Source organism: Paramisgurnus dabryanus, chromosome 16 (assembly GCF_030506205.2).
Source record: "Paramisgurnus dabryanus chromosome 16, PD_genome_1.1, whole genome shotgun sequence".
In the NCBI taxonomy this organism is placed as follows: domain Eukaryota; kingdom Metazoa; phylum Chordata; class Actinopteri; order Cypriniformes; family Cobitidae; genus Paramisgurnus; species Paramisgurnus dabryanus.
Window position 1 is genome coordinate 8316236 of NC_133352.1, and position 15995 is coordinate 8332230.

General features: G+C 38.1%; 1 protein-coding gene across 3 annotated transcripts in view; it reads right to left on the reverse strand.

Annotated features, from left to right (window-relative positions):
• The window catches only part of nlgn3a (neuroligin 3a), a 267704-nt gene that overhangs the window by 86835 nt on the left and 164874 nt on the right, over nucleotides 1-15995 (reverse strand). The gene's annotated exons all lie outside the window — the stretch shown is intronic.

Consider the following 15995-nt stretch of genomic DNA (forward strand, 5'->3'; position numbering starts at 1 on the left):
TAGTTTTGGTAAACCATTCTCTGCAAATAGGTTATTGAAATTTGGCTCCCCTTGTGATGTCAGAAGGGGATAATAACGCCCCTTAATCTGCATTATCCAACCACAGCACTGTCACTTAGTACAGAGATCAATGAATGAAATGAAATGATGAAATGTCAAAAATGACAGAAAGGACAATATTGTAGTAGGGCTGGGTATCGATTCAGATGTTCCAGATCGATTCGGTTTCGATTCACAAGCTATTAAATCGATTCGATTTCGATTTCCAGATTCAATTTTCGATTCCGGTTCTCAGGTATGTTTTTATACTTGATTCTCGATTCAACTCAATGAATATAGATTTAATACACATACTATATTAATAAAAAAGAACAGTGAACAGCAGTTTACAAGTGGGTAATTCATAAAAAGAAATTAAAAGCCACAACACTAAAGTTGTCGTCTTGCTTGCGGAATCCAAATGCTTCCATAACTCTGACTTTTTATGTAAAGGTGTCGATGAAGCACCTGAAACCACCATTTTAAGCACTGAATGAAAGAAGAGGGTGACATCCAGTGAAGAAGACTATTAATTAGATTAAAGTTAATCTTACGTTCAATGTTTGCGGAAATAAATATGAAAGAAAAAAAACGATTCTGCTCTTTGAGAATCGATTTTTATTCAACCACGTTAAAAAAAAACAATTAATGGAGAAATCGAGCCCTTTATTGTAGTGGTGTTTCCTACAGCATGCATCACTACTGCTCAACAGTGATTGATATACAATATTACATCAACCATCCAGAACAGTGCAGCAACCACCTGATTTCCATAGCAACCACCCAGAACACCAAAGCAACCACACTGCACCACGCTGGCAACTACTGACACCATCAGTATATAACAGCAGTAAGTTTTCTTTTTTAAGAAAGAATGGCTCATATTTTCTCTCATTATAGTGGATATGCATTGACATCACGCTTCCACTGGAACATGCATGAGTGGCAAAACATCCCGTGAAATTGCTTGCGTTCAGTAGGAACAACTTTGAATCCGGGACTAAAACACAAGATTATCTGATGAAATTAAATCGTGTCGCGGGCTCAACAGTGATCCGTGGACATGGACTGTATTGTTATTTAAAGGTGGGGTGCATGATTTTTGAAAAATACCCAAACATTCCCAAACATTCTATTGGGATATGGGCGTGTTTGTTTAGGTGATTTCAAATGTCAACATTGTCTTTCAGAGATCATGCACCCCGCCTAGTAGTTAATTATTAAAGAATTAAGGAATTGATAAAGAAATAAAAAGAAGAATCTTGTTGGTGAAGCAGATATAATACAATATAACACAAGCGTATTATCTACAAAGTGCTGTATTAATGTGTCATTAAGCTGCACCACACATAACAATATGACCTCCATTTAATATTTGACACGAGTATTTCTTTAGAGACTGATCTATGAAGTAATGTGGATTTACAACAGTAGCTATATGTGGATTAATAACAATACTAAAACAATGTTAATCTGCACATCGCCTCCCAAAAGAGTTATTATTACAGTATGTGGCAAAAAATCATTTCCTGTTATTTCCAGCTTAAATGTTTTATCTGGGTTCCTTCCCATCACATTGACACAAGATTGTTCACTTTGACAACCTGACATCTCTAGAGGGAACCTCAAATTGCAGGGCAGCCGTTAACATGAGTGCCATTGTGTGCTTGTGTGTATACAGGAGAAAATTGAAATAGAGAGAGAGAGAGAGAGAGAGAGAGAGAGAGAGAGAGAGAGAGAGAGAGAGAGAGAGAGAGAGAGAGAGAGAGAGAGAGAGAGAGAGAGAGAGAGAGAGAGAGACTCTACAATCAGTGGAGCAATGAATGATGACAAATGAGTCATACAGTAGAGAAATAACACTTGATCCCAACTCAAAATCTATCCAACATGCTACTGTTAGCGTGTGGAAATGACAGTGAATAAACCTGAGCTCCTCCTCTAAGTGAAACCTCTTTAACTTGACTGAAATACATGTAATGCTGGAAAATACAGACACGGAGACTGGAGGCTGTCAATGGAAGAGATGCATTGTTACCGAGATGCCTCAGAGATCCATTTGTTTCTTAAATAGGTTGCCTGTTTGGGATTACATCATCAGTTTTGAGTAAGTTATATTTGGGGTTTGTTGTATCATATAAATTATATATTTAAATGTAAGGATTTATTTACTGTAGTACACTTACATTCATGCATTTGGTAGATGACTTGCAGTGCCTTAGAACCAGGGCCGAAGTGGGACTCGTTTTCAGCCCGGCCCGGCCCACTTTAGTTCACGACTGACTATATTAAAATAATATCATTAAATCCTCAGTGGTATAGAAGTCTGCAATACACATTTCTCTGCAGCCTTGCAATTCATTGCATTTTTCAAATATATAATTTCCAATTCAGTGCAAATACAGAAGCCTAAGTAGTCTTGAGATTACCTGTTGGTTTAAAAAAATGTGGAAACCCCTGATATACAATACACAAGCAAGATTTATCAAGTATGCAGGGGAAACAGATGGAAAAATAAACATCTGTTTAGTACTTAGATCATGTCTTGCCTTGTGTCAAAAGGAACAAATATATAATGGACTTTCAATATTTTACTTGAGAAAACAAGCCCCCCCCCCAATAATCTGATGAGTTTTGCATCAAATAGATTTGTTACTCTTTTCATAGAGGATTTATTGTTTTATCTAGGACTTAGATTAAAAAAATACGATTTGTAGATATTTTTCCTTTTAGAGACATTTCGTATCAAGTCGCGCTCAAGTTTATTTTAAATCTAGAGGTGCGGCAAGCGCACTCAAATATAGATGTGTCTAAAACAAAACTGGTGTTCACAGCGAGCGATTTGAAAAGCAGAAGACAGCAGAGCATCCTGCGTTGTCCATACGTTTTAGATGTTTGTGGTCCCTAACATAAAATTTACTCCGTGGTTGGGACTCGGGACACAATCAACTTGGGCATAAAGTGGTGGGGACATCTACCACCTGCAAATTACGCGAGTGGGGCTGCTGTGAGTGCTGGCATCATAGGACAGCAACCTTCAACCCAGTGGTATGAAAACACCGGCCCTCGTAGCCGAATAAAACAGCTGGTCCTCCCTATGGCCAATCCGGGCCTGATTAGAACAGAGGGGCAACCATCTCTGATGAAGCCAACACATAAGTGACCTAAACTGCAATTCATCGACTGGCCACTAGAGGCAGGCTCCAAAAGAGAGTCGATACCCATAGACCTCCATTCTAAAATGACCAAATTTACCTCGGAAAATCATGTTTACAGCCTGTTACAAAAAGTGTTATTGGTCTATATTAGGGGTGTCCTCGACTAAGGATTTACATATTCGAATCAGAATTGTCGAATCTTTCCATAGTCGACCCATAGTCGAATCATCTATGTTTGTGTGCATGGGTTGGGAGGGGGCCAGACCAGGTACAAATTGGTAACTTTTATTTTCTTTCACAAGCAGCACACATAAACAACTTTCTGATAAAGTGACCAAAACTGTCTTTCAAGTAATAAACGAAGACAAAACTGACGATGCATTTATATTTTTTTAAGGTAAAATGTAAGGCAACATTTGTTTAATTATTCCTCATAACATTTTAAAGCCACGATCTACAGAACATCACACAAAAATACATTTTGATAACTAAACCTAAAAAAATAACAAAGGTATCCTGCCTTGGAAACTCCGGCTACAATTCAGTGTTTTTATTTAATTTGGAGATAGAGCGTCAAAGCAGTCATGACCAAAAAAAAACCGACAAATGAGAAATGACAAATAATTTGTGATTGTGACTGTAAATGATAAAAACTAATCTTTATATACAATTCATTAAACGTTAATTTTTTATAAAAAGAAAAACACTGAAATTAATGATTTTATAGACACTTCGCGTTATTATTTAGAACAGAAATACCTGCTTGCTTTGATCATCTCTGTATTAACTTTAGATACAGAAAGACCGGATGATATTATTTATTTTAGGAATCTCTTTACTATCATTTGAAAGTGAACTCCGCCCGACCATAATATTAAATCACAAGAAAGACATTCGCGTCAGGCAGAAATAGGTTCGGTGCAGAGGCAGACACTAGTTTCCGTTTTATCACCGAAATAAAAAAACGGCTTACCTGTTTTGTAGTTTAACTTTTGACAAGATAACGGTTTTTAATACATTTTAAAAACTTATACTCGTCGAAAAACATCCGTTTTTTAATGTTTAGTTTGATGAACTCCTAAATATGAGAGGCAGAGCACCTAGCCCGTTCGGCTAAATTGCATGCGCAAGCATGGCCAGCACGCAATAGCGCAACATCGATACAACGAAAAGCTATCCAAAATTTACATACTTAAATTAGATCAGAATTTACGTTTATAATAAATACAATTTTTTTAATAAAATAAGGTCAGAAGTAACAAAGTGCAGAACAAATATGCAAAATGCCTCAAGTGCACGGAAACAAAACACAAGCCAAATAGTTAAATCAGATAACCCAAAGTGATTTATAAATAAAATAAAATATAGAAATTATTAAAAGAACGAAAGGCATAATATAATTTGCCAGCTTTGTCTTTTAAATGTAGAAACAAAGAGGCAATGGTTTATTAGCATAGAAACCTCTTATGCACGTGTAGCCCAGTCACAGGGGTTGTTGGATTTATAAACGCATTTTAAAAATATTTATTGAAAGCTGCTACTTCACATATTATTTGCAGCATTATCATAATATGCAGTATATTAATATATTGTGAGAAAGCTGTTATATGTGAAATCATATAATGTGTGCACCCATATACGGCCAAAATTGAATGATCCTCATTTCATAACACATCTGCGACGATTCGACTGTGAGATTGGTAGTCGAATCAGGCTTCTCCTATCGATGCATCGAATCTTCGACTATTCGGGGTCACCCCTAGTCTATATAGCTAACTTTGAATTTTTCTGTAACTGATCTTTAAATGATATTAAAGACAGGGTGTGTAATTTTTGAAAAACAATTTGGAAAAGGGAGTCAGCCAATCAGCAGTAAGGGGCGTGTCTATTAACTGACATTGTTGCCTGGGTTGCGTATGTGTGGGCGGGGTCTATCAAAAGAAGGTCCAGATTCAATCGGGGTAGGGGCGTGTTTGTTTAGGTGATTTCAAATGTCAACACTGGCTTCCAAAAAATCATGCACCCCGCCTTTAAGTTCGTCTTCATCTATGGTGATGCCAAGATGTTGACGACAGGCTCCACCAACTTTTGGCTTCATAAAAGCTCTTCACAATCATATGGGTGAAGTAACAGACACTGGGCTCTATTTTAACGATCTGAAACGCAAGTGCGAAGCGCAACGCGCAAGTGAGTTTGTGGGCGGATCTTGGGCGCTGTTGCTATTTTCCCGGCGTGAGAAATAACTCTTGCGCCGGGCGCAAATCAATAAGGGGTTGGTCTGAAGTAGGTTCATTATTCATAGGTGTGGTTTGGGCGTAACGTCAAATAAACCAATCAGAACGCTAGCCAACATTCCCTTTAAACGCAAGGGCGCAAGTTCCATGGCGGGTTGCTATTATTATGACGGATTTACCAGGCGCACGCCAGGAGCGGTTCACAGCCGAGGAGACCGACGTCCTTGTACGGGGGAATCCCACGCTTGCCAGCATAAATCGGGCACGCCGTGTAACGGGAGGTGGATCTGCCTCAGGACTTGACGCCAGCTGAGGACATCGCTGCGTCCACCCTCACCGCTGAAAGGGTTTGGGGGCTTTGAAATCGGACCCAAGAAACGCAAGCAAGGTCCAACCCCAAAGTACTCTTACAAATCAAGTTCATATACATTAAGGTTTCTTATGAAAACATTTTAATTATTATTTACATAAAATAAACGTAATACAGCCACACAACAAAGTTATGAAAATATTTTAATCGTTATTTGCATGAGAATAAATAAAAACTATCACCACAATGCTCACCACTATGATTCCCCTTATCTCGTGTATTAATATTTTTAAGTGTAACAATTTATGATTTGCAAAAATAACTGTTGCATCTGTGTAGATTAGATAAGCAAAGTGTGTGCGCGTTGTGCACGCTATACATTATGGTCAAAATGCGCCCTTAAAATAGCATAATGAACAACGCGCAACGCGCCACTGACTTAAGACTAGTTTTTTTTTGGTTAGTAGCGCAATTGTTTTTTGAAACTGCAAAATAGCATAAGAGATGGTTTGCGCCGCAACACGCCTCCTTTTTGCGCTGAACCGCCCAGGGAGCGCAAGTTCATTCCCTAGTTTGCTGACGTGCATCTGTGGAGGGAAAAACCCCGCTGTGCGCCGGCGCAAAATACGAATTATACATGCGTCACTGACAAAGTCAATTGCGCTGGGTGCAAGATAGGGCCCACTATGTCCATAGTCTATGAGGTAACACTTTATTTCGATAGTCCACTTTAGACATTTTACAAATTTTTAGTAACTTTTCAACTACTTATCAACTACCAATCTTTAGAGAATTAGTAAACTGTCTACTTAATATCTACTAACACTTTATTGTGATGATATCTGAACAGACATTCAACTGTTTATAAGGATCTTTGCAGGTGCATGTCAACTTATTCCACGAACCCAAACCTCTTCCCTAACCCCAACACTTACAGTCTACTAATACACTAATGGCAGTTAGTTGACGTATAGTTGCAAATTATTGAAAGTTAGTTGACATGAAGTTGCAAAGTTATTTATAGTTAGTAGAATGTCTAAAGTGGACTATCAAAATAAAGTGTAACCATATTTTTTATACATACTGTAGGGGTTCAAACCCACAACTGCTAACACAGTGCTCTATCTGTTGAGGAACAGTGCAAAACAACTTCACCAATCTCCCAACATTCACTGATTTGATATGAAAAGGTGCAGAAATATTTTCTTTATTTGATTGTCTTGTTTTCTAATAAAAATATCCACACATCTTTAAAACAATTTATAAACCGAGAAGCAAAATTGCTTAGGACTTCTCATATTGTATCTTGAATTACTGTAAGTTTATTTTGCTTACCCCTTGGCAAGACGTGCTTTTTGTTTGTTTGTTTTGAGCATAAATCTAAGAAAATGTAATAAACTTTACATTTCGTCTTCAACATGCACAATGTGGTAAACTGGCAGTGACAAGCAATTTGTCTGTCACCAATAAAAGCAAAAATGCTGTGTGATGGGGCACAATAACAGAATAATAAGATCTTGTTTATATTTACTGTAATATACAGCTATGTGCAGTGAAATTTTGGATCAAGGAGATTTTATGGTTGCTCGGGTTACTCAGTACGACATCATAGTAATAAAAAAGTGATTGACAGACTGTCCTGTCACTCATTATTATAGAAGGTTAAGTCAGACAAAAAACCCCCACAGAGATTGTCTTTGAAGCAACAACTTTTATCACTTTAAAATGTATTACCGCGCATTTGGTTAAGACACACTGTAATGCATGAAAAAGATAAGAATTCGACCAAAGGGTAAGAAAAATAAAACTAATTGATTATGCTCCTGGAAAGCATGACATCTTTGCTTCTCAAGTAAATCTTATTTTAAAGGATTGCTAACATATTTATTGAAAAAAAAAATCTTTAGTATAATTTTAATGATGTCAATGACACTATATAATTGGTAAACAGCACATTTTGAAGTGACGGTGGGGGTTAAGCATCTTCCCATCTTGTTTACCAGATCCATTTTTACGGTGCTTTCATCAGGAACAAATCAATTAAACTCCCTGCTTTATATTAGCATATCAAATAAAGCATGTTTTTCCAAAGGCTTCTTCCTGCACAGATGAGCGTGTAAAGATAAAGAAAAAAAGGTTTAAATGAGAACAGCTTTCCTGAACATCTCAAGGGCATTGGCAGACATTTTGCACTTCATTATGTCACTTTATACTGATGTGGGTTTTTACGCTGAATCAAATCCCTTAGTGTATTCGTGCATACATTGTACTGTACATGTTTCTTTTCCAATAATGGTTAAAGGGCACGACCTAACACCCTTGACATGACCTTATTCACTCAGCTTAGGTGTAAATAAATCCCTGTGACAATGAAGATGCATCAGTTTCAAAATGTAAAAATCAATAAATCGATATGTCAGTAGCGAGTCTGTATGTCAATATAATACTCACCGATGAAAGCATTAAATGAAATGAAAGAAAATCTTGAACAGAAACAGCAAACATCCCATAGGCTAGATTCTAAACGATATATTTATCATGGGTTTGTGAATTTATTTCAATTGGAAACGTGGCAGGAAATGTTTTCTTTGAAAAGCAATTAAGGTTTTTTAAGAGGTCTGTATGCATCATGGTTTTATGCAGAGCCGCTGTGGGATTTTCAAACCACCGGAGTCGTACTGAGTTTGAACTGAGCTATTAAATCTGCTTTCCCATCAGACTGTGATTGCTCATGCTTACGGTGTTGTAGGACCTCAAACTTACGTAAAGCAAACACGTTCACCGCGCAGAACGAAAACTACTCTCTGCAATCTGCACTTTTGAATCTCACATGCAGGTAGGTGATGGTGATGCTTGCCAGTGTGGTGATTATTCATGAAATACTACAGTATTATACTTCATAGTAATAAACCATGTCAAAACAGGTGCTTTCAAAATGCAATATTGTGTAGAAAATCATGACAGGTGGTTAAGAGTATTACCAAAGGGGATGAAAGCCACATTCTGATCTTTCCAGTTTATTCATACAGTGGTTCTGGTTCGTAACATACGCCGAAAGTATACCCGCACAACACTTTTTGGCTAGATCTCACATGCACAGATATCGATCCACACAGCAACAACGACATGACATTGAGCCGGCGAGAGGAGGACAGGAGCTGACGCTAGAATATGACCACATTAAATATACAGCAAAACCACCAGAGATTTCTTCACCTCCTTTCATCACTAAGCTGTCGGACAGGTTTCACACTGCTGTCCATCGTTTCCCTTGCCCTGAATTCATCCGGCCTGTCACCTGGACAGCCTGTCAAGACGCTCTCGCTTCATGCGTGCTTAGATTTAGAATAGATTCCACCTGTTTTCTTGCATTCTCAAGTGCAGAAAACATCACGTGATTTTAGAGGTGTTGTGCAACAGCATTTCATTGCAAATTTACAGGGTAGCATAACAAACAATGTACAGAAAGCACAATTTGTTTGCAATTTCACAACTTTAGTAAGGACCACACATTAAAACCTTTCAAAACGAAACACCTCAACTCATCCATACTTTATGTGAATGATTGTCTTGTTTTAGTTTTGATAAATCTATGAAAAAATATTGAGACCAAATTACCATAACTGAAAGCTTGTTTAAGTGTAATGAGCCATAATGCTCATACACTTAAAGTTATTTTTCTAAGAAAGGATGTGTTTAAACATTGTTTTGTGTTATGCTATTTAAAACATTATGCATAGTTTTGTATTGATTTTGTGTTCAAATAAATGAAAGGTACAACACAAGATGTGTTAAAACAAAATGTTTTTTCTAATTATAACACAAAGATGTGTCTAATTAGAGACAACACATTAAATTTGTTGCCCTTAACTAGACACAAAATGTGTTGTTTTAACACAAATGTTTAAAGTGTGCAGGAAGAACCTTAATTTGAAATTGGCAGCAACTTTGCACAACGGATCCAGAAGCATAATGACAACATCTGTAAGTGCATACAGTATACTCATGTTGTGTAAATAAAACCAAAGTGCTACAGTAGTTAGTTCATCATAGTTGTATTTCATAAGGAAAGCATCACTTAAACTACTGCTCATATTTATTATTAAAACCTTAACCTGATAAGGATCACTGTTCCATACACAGAACACCCCCTCGCTAGGACGTGAGGCTGCATAGACGTCATTGTAACTTTGAAGCATTAAATCTTCACAATACACGGTCATGCGGCACATCGTTTGAAAGCTTAGACTCTCAGGATTTTATTAAGCCCAAACACAAAGCATAATATGATTTCTAGCAGTCATAAACTGTAATCTAGTTATTAGTTACCGCCGATTTAGGTTATTTACTTACTTTCTGAATCTTTTCCTTATCTGCTTAGGTGAAATTGTCCAAAATTCTTTTTTCATAAATCCACAAAAGTCCAAGGAAATGGAATATCCTTTTAATACAAAACAATTTGTTCGCCTCACAGTCTTGACGTTTCTGACCAAATTACAATATACATACTGTAAACAATTAGTTCACTACCGGACATTTGTTCGACTCTCACTTCTTTTAAGACTTACAGGGCTACATGTGAGTGTCGCGTTAATTTTGCAACGTCTGGGGAACAAATACGCCCCCTTGTGGAAATTTTTGCCGTTTCATAAGTAAACCTATTTCATTGCTTAAAAAACAATGTTATTTTGTGTATTTGGTACTGTATAATACAATGTGTTTGTGTGGTTTATGGTAAAAAACACATTATTTTCACATATCGTACATTGTTGTAGCTCCAGATTTCCCTCTCTTCCTGAAAGCACTGATTCATGTACAAAACTCATTGATTTAAAAAGCGCTGTGTCCCTGATTGGCCAGCTAATCTGTATGTTGTGATTGGTCTGAATACCTCTGACATCAGCAGGAAATGTGACGCTCCTTACCATGTTTGACCATGTGCGATTGCTAACAGGCAGTGCTTTAAGTGGGCCAAAAGAGGTGCCAGTACTCTATTTTTTGTTAGTTTTTTTTTTGCTGACTCGACTCCTATATTGAAGGGGGTTTATATTCAGCAGTCAACAGACGACATTGTAAAAAATTATAAATCCTTTTATAAGTTTGTGGATTTGCTTGAGCTAGAAAGAGCTACTGAACATAAATAAAATGTGCAAAAGGATTTTGAAAAAATACCATTAGAAAGAGCTACTGTAGAAAGAGCTTTTGAACATAAATAAAATGTGCAAAAGGTAGATATGTGAGTAAAATGTTCAGCATGGTTAAATGCTAAAACTAGTTGTTCAGATAGAAAGAGCTTAAAAAAAACTTTTAAATGACACCAAGACCATGTCTATGGGGTCAAGAATAACAAAATACTGGCCATTTGAAACTAGAAAGTTATGACTTTATTTTGTCCCATTGTTTTCCATTTTGCGGGTGGTAAAACTACTTTGCGTGTTGTTCAAATTCATTGAAATCTCCTTCACTTGTAGTTTAGCAATCAAACTAAATGTCTATTACAATTTCAAGAATGTTTTTACCCTGCACATCGCCTGAGAAAATCCGAAGTTGCGTCGACGGGAACCAAATTGACAGCTGCGGCTGCGGAGATTATCACGTACAGTACCTACAAAAAGGGTATTGGATAAAGCTTTGCGTCTGACCTGCAGCGATATCATTCTGGCTTGGTGGGATGTCAGGCAGCGAGTCCTCTGATTCTAACCTTGTTCTTTTACTACTCAGAGTCTAAAACAAGGAGGGCATATTAAGTGTTCATTGTATTTTAACCGAGTAGCTATGGTTGCGCGTTTCACACACAAACACACACCTCCTCAGACCTGACTGACAGCAGCAAAAGCGGCGCATGCGCTTTTAACTTGTAAACTCAAGGGTGTATGGGTAATGTAGTCTCTGCTCTCGGTGGGACAAATTAGGAAGCGTACATTGTCAGTGCAGTCAAATGATTAAATTAAACAGATGTGCAAATGAGCGTTCTGGTATGCCAAAAGCACGTTCTGGGCACACGGAGAGGTGGTGGTACGCTCAAGAGCTATATTTAGAAGTGGTGGTACTGAGTACCGGCGCGTTCCGGCCCACTTAAAGCACTGCTAACAGGAGTTAACTTACAGACTGTGAGTCTGAAGCGTGAGGAATTATGATAATGTCAGCCTTTACATCACCAATTCCAGGAAGTAAACTGTTGCCTACAATCTGTGTGTTTGTTGCACTCCAAGAAAAGAGATTTACATTAGGATTTGTAACTTTTGAATATCGTTAACATGTACTAATACACACTTACACACCAAAAGAATCGGACAATAGGTGCTCCTTAAATATTGTCCCACATCATGTATCACTATTACTTTCTGTTCTGACTGGAGACCTGGGCTGGGCTCTTTTCATTTGGACCAGTTAGCAACCACCCATAACAACTAACAACAGTCATTCTCAAACTTTTCGGCATGCGGTTCCTCAAAGAATTCTGTCAAAGGTTCTTAAAGGCATACCCGACAAATTACCCGATGATTTAGAAAATGGTCTTATGATTCTCAGATGGCCTGAGGGTGGGTAAAGCATGGGGTTATTTAAAATCATCCCTGTAAAAGACCATTTATTTTATGCCTTTTTATAATCTAAAGCAATGGTTCTCAACTCCTGTCCTCGAGCCCCCCCCCCTCCCAGAACATTTTAGATGTCTCCAGATATAAAACACCTGATTTAGTTCATAAGCTTGTTAATGTGGTAATTAAGGTGTGGTGCTTACTCGATCTTAAAAGTATGACTACATTAGCCCAATTCTGGCATCTTTACACTGGCTAAATATCGCATACAATTTAAAATATTACTAATCACCTACAAAGCCTTAATTGGCCTAGTGCCCTCATATATTAAAGAATTACTATCAGAATACAATCCACCACGTAAACTGCGATCACAAAATTCTGGTCATTTAATTATCCCTAGAATATCAAAAGTGTCTAAAGGTGGTAGATCCTTTTCCTACTTGGCCCCTAAGCTCTGGAATGATTTACCAAATAATGTTCGAGTATCAGACACAGTCGAGCAATTTAAATCTAAACTTAAGACATTCTTCTTTAACAAAGCATTCACATAAAATGTCCAGTAAATGAACTTATCCTGCAATAGTTATTTTGTCTAGAACAAAGCACTCACATAGCTCATATGGGTAGTATACTATTGCCGCAATAGTTAGCCTGTCTGGAACCAAGCTGACTTCAACCACTATAATATATGACACTTGCATTACATGCGAACGGCCCCTACGCTAATAGAATTCTGTTTTTGTCTCCCTGTCTTGACCCCGAGGACAATGAGACAAACAGACCCAGTTCCTGTTGCTGTGAAGGTCATCGCACCACTGATCTGTCCTTCAACGTGATGCCCAGCCGATGCGCGACCAACGACCACCGGCTGAACCAGTTTAATCCGCTTACCCGCTTCCTATCCCTTCCGTGTCTATACATATAAATATATATTAATTTCTCCCAAGGGTTTTTGTCCTTCTAGGAGTTTTTCCCACCGGGTTTTCTCCGAGGGGTTTTTTAGTCCCAGGGAGAGTCAGCCAACTTTGGCTTAACTTAGCACTTTACTGTATACGTTAAATTATTAATACGCTCGCTTGTACAGTTTATCCTTACCCGCTTTATTCTACTTCTTATATTATCTATTGATTTTCTGTGTTCTCCTCTACATCTTCTCATGTAAAGCTGCTTTGCAACAATTAACACTTGTGAAAGCGCTATATAAATAAAATTGAATTGAATTGAATAAGGAAACATTTCAATCATTCTGGCAGGAGCCTGATTACTGGAATCAGGTGTTTCATATAAGGAGAAATCTAAAACATTTTGGGAGGGTGGGACCCGAGGACTGGAGTTGAGAACCACTGATATAAAGAACCAATTTTTTACTACAACGAACCAGAAAGTTTCTTCAGATGTTAAAGTTTATGAAACCATGCAGCCAAAAAAAGTTCTTCTATGGCATCATAAAGCACCTTCATTTTTAAGAGTATACAGCAACTGTTAACTCTTTCCCCACCATTGACCAGTTAACTCGTCAATTAAGAGAAAACACTTTCCTGCCAATGACGATTTTTTCCGGCAATCTGTATTTCTGCTATTATGCACCAGGTGGCGCTCCTACCCAACTTATCAAACCCGGAAGCAACCCCTCACATCAGTTCTCTCATCAAACTCTGTGTATGTTTTGATCATCGCTCTGAATCTAATCTCTATCAAAAGTCCTTCACAAAAATGCAATAATCTCAGCTTTTTGCTCAAAATTTGGTATTTTTGAAGAAACCTACACATATTTGAGAGGTGATAAAAAGAGAACAAATTAATGAAATGCTTTTTTTAAAGCAGGCGGTCTGCTCTTGCATTTGAAATATAGTATGTTGTATATTATGTCGCTGGTGTAGAAAGAGTTAAGCAACGTCCTAGAAACCCTAGCATCATACTGTAGCAGACACAAAAATGTTCCTGTGAAATGTTTCATTTCAATTCAGGTTAAGTAATCAGCCAAGCCCATGCAAATGCAATCTGGTGATGAGTTTAATGAAGAGATGAGGCTATCAGAAAGTAAGATTTTAATGGATCTCATGTCTGTTTACATCTGGATCGCCCCAATTCCAGTACTCAGTCATATTCAACAAAAACATCTGCTGTTAAGTGTCAACACTCTCTGTGTAAGTAGGCTGCTATGCATCTGTTATCAGTCACGCTTGCGTAGTCTTTTCACTAACCTGATTATGTTTGACTCCCGCTCACATACATGAAGTCTTGTTACAGAGAGACTGGGCTGATGGGATCTGTCATCACTCATTCATTACTATACAGTATGGTTTCTTTAAAAAAAAATCAATAAATAATGACTTCTGGATCTATTCATCTGATATGATGTGTTCTTTGATCGTCTTTGAACTTTGCATAAAAAAAGAAATAACTATCCTTAATCATAGACTAAAAAAGCAGTGGCTTTTGTGTTCAAGAAAGTCATGGGTCCTTAAGTGCCATTTAAGTCCCCTCAAGTGCCATCCTGCTACCTTAGACAAAAGTTCAAGCTAAATGAAGAAGAATGCTTTGTGCTCGATATTGAGCTGAAGATACACTAGATATTCATTATGAATGGAGGAAGCTATAGATGACGATGATGCAATGACTAGTAGCGCTTGACATCAGCCTGCCTTTTTTCTCTCTTTCCCTCACAGTGGATGCCAGCGAACAAGACTGTCTGTGTCCAAACTATCTGCCAGTCTCCTAACCCTGCCTGCCCAACCTCAGCCACACAATCACAGCTTTGACACTTCATAACCCATATCCTCCCCCCTATTTTCTCTCCTCCGGGATGAATAGAAAGGCTCTGGATGCTGGGGGAAAGGGAAGGCCACCCTCAAAAAACATAAAGAGCCAATGTGTTCCTGCCCCCCGTGTATTCGCAATTCCCCCGCGCAGTCGCTCCGGGGGCATTTCGCTCATTCCAGTTCTCAACGTCTTTCATATCCCAGCCATTGAATTCTGAAAGATATGGGATCAGCAAGGGGCGGAGAGTGAATCACTGAAAGAGCGGGATTGCGTTCGTATCACTGTACAGCTTTAAAAGACACTCGCTGGATGTGTCTGGGAAGTGGGGAGGACGGCTGAAAGAACAGAGTTGTTTTAAAGGCTATCAGAACACTGAGGCTCATTCACATCTCATTTCTGCACAGAAGAGACCACAACTAGAGGTTTGGCAAGCCAGATAGATGTGCTTCCAGCGTGTAATGATTGGCATCTGAGAAAATATGGGGTGAGGGCTGTTTTTCCTCGAATCGCAGGGATGGTGTTTATCAGACGTTCGCTAAAAACCTTCACAAATCACTCGCTCGATCGTGTCTTTTGAATCATCTCGCGTCTGCATATAAATCTACACTTGATTGATTTAAAGGACAAACAGAGATTCAGATCGAGACCTAAAAATTGAGTGTCACAACACTGACACAAATCATACAATCTCATCGAGTATGTTCACGATTGAACGGACCTGCTAGAATTAATGAGTGCAGATATATGATAGCAGTGTATTAGCGCTATGTCTTCTTATGGATTTAGATGAGATCTGACAAGAGCCATTTCATCTCTGAGCTCTTAATAACACTAAGAGCTCTTGATGCACGTTTCCTCGACCCGAACCCTTTACTATTAACCAAGCCAACAGAACTGTGTGTGTGTGTGTCTAATATATTCTTGGTATTTTGATTTTCAATTCAGCCAAAAC